This window comes from Pholcus phalangioides, unplaced genomic scaffold (genome assembly GCF_987345545.1).
Source record: "Pholcus phalangioides strain wild (caught in Gottingen) unplaced genomic scaffold, Ppha-v1.0 ptg000015l_1, whole genome shotgun sequence".
NCBI classification, from domain to species: Eukaryota; Metazoa; Arthropoda; class Arachnida; order Araneae; family Pholcidae; genus Pholcus; species Pholcus phalangioides.
This window is the reverse complement of record NW_028301608.1, coordinates 28,826,339-28,828,494: the sequence shown is the minus strand read 5'-3', so window position 1 is coordinate 28,828,494 and position 2,156 is coordinate 28,826,339.

Genomic DNA, 2,156 nt, shown 5'->3' with positions numbered 1-2,156 from the left:
GTAAAAATTTACTGTTTGAAATTTGTTTCTTTTGATTCAGGGAAAGAGATGATAATTACATTTTTTTGTATATTTTCTAAATAAACATTTTTTTGGAGTTTATAATTTTTTTGTGGATCTTTTTTTTTCATAATTCACTTAAATTTCAAAATAAAAAATGGAATTTTCATCCTTTTCGGATATTTTTCGTGAAAAACTCTTTGCAGCATTCTATGCGAGGAGACACTATTGCAGAATTTGTATCAACCTCGGTCCTTCCTGTTAGAATCCTGTCGGAAAAAGATTGAAGATCATCTGGGAGATTACATTATTATTATTATTTTTTTTTTAAAACCGTAAATCACAAAACGTTATGGTACGGAATGCTTTCAATTTGCGAAAAATTTCCGCCTTCGGTTTAATATCATCCAACATCACAAAACGGTCATTTAAAATATGTGAGCATAAAAATGAGCTGTCATTAGATGAAAAGAACGGAGTGCTCTAAATTTTTTCTATATTCGAAAAAATTTATACTGCGCTACCGTATTTTTATCAACTGTTGCGGTCCTTACTTGTTTCAAAACATAGTTTTAGAAATTTGCAAGTTTCCATGCAACGCCAATGTTAGTTTTTAGGTTCAATAAGCAAAATTTCTCAAGACATACGATATATGGTCATTATCGTATAACATCCAAATATCAACAAATTGAAATGAATTCATTTTATTCAGAGTTGGTTCAGAGTACTTAGATAGCATATTTTAACAGCTATTTTTTTGAGAAAATAATTACGAAAATAAAATGTCAATGTTATCCTTGGAAAGTAGAGTGCTTACGTTCAGTAATTTTTTTTAGATGTATTATTTTTTTTTCGACTGTGATGATTATGTCTCTGCAATAATTACGGCGAGAAATACGGCACTTTCTCTTATCATTCTCATTTAATTAATCACAGCTATGAGTTATTCAAACAGATGGTAAATAGATACAGACATTCTGATACCGACAATAGCAAATAAAATTCGTTTTCGATTATCAGGAAGTACGAAAATTTTGATGAAATATACGACAGTTTGTCAAAAAAATTGTATAATTTTAAACTATTGTGAATAAATTGGTCTACAGAGTAATTACTTGATTTCCCTTGCCACATTTTACTCGCAAACCGTTGCTCCTAGAGACATATTTCCATTTAGAAAAATTACCCAAATAACGTAAAGAACTCAGATACGTCCTTCATGTAGCAAGCGGTTGTATAGTTATGGAAAGAAGGAAAATAACTTTTTATACGGACACTCTGGCCTCAAAAACCCAATGAGAACGTTATTGTCCTGTCTCTCCTGAGGCCAGAGACACAACAGACACAACACTAAAGACTGTCGTGCCTGGCCATGCTCGCTCCGTTCTATTCTGCACTATCTCACCTGCGGCCAACAAAAATAAATAAATAAATAAAAGCTCCCACCTTCCTAATCGCAATATTAAGACAGATATTGGAGAAAAGTTGGAAATAGCAACATAAATCAGGGAAAGAAGCGTTTTGAATTAATGGTTCACTAGTAAAATGCGACAAGGGGAATTAGGCGATTAGTCTGTATAGTAAAGGTTCCCAACTCGGAAATTCGAATGCTAGCCGATCTATCCGTTAAAATGTCTCACAACAGACAGCAACAGGCCTACAACGATGCAATTATTTAATCATTACACTTCACTCATAATTAGAAAATTTGATGGCGGACAACAGCACTACACATAACAAGCATTACATAGAAACAAACTTCACGTCAGATTCACAGCGCATTCCAGGGTACCAATTCGTTAGAATTTGCGCTTAGGAATGTGGACGAAGTGCATGTATGGTTTAGTAGTAGTCTGTATAGTAAGTTATTAAAACAATTGCTTACAAAACATTTATAGAAATGCAAGAGTATATACTTGCCATATCCTCTTTTCCATCGTGAAAAATTTCAATATTCCCAGTAAAAGAGCTAAAGGTGCCAAATGATGACGAATCAACACATTTTAATAAATGTCAATTTATATCGAAAGCCAAGTTTTGTAAAGTTTGCATATTCCGTTTTTTTCTTTTTTTTATTACATATGTGATGTGTCCAGGTTGATAAGAATTAACACGTACTTTCACCCGTAAAGAAAACAAGTACGTGTAGAAATGGA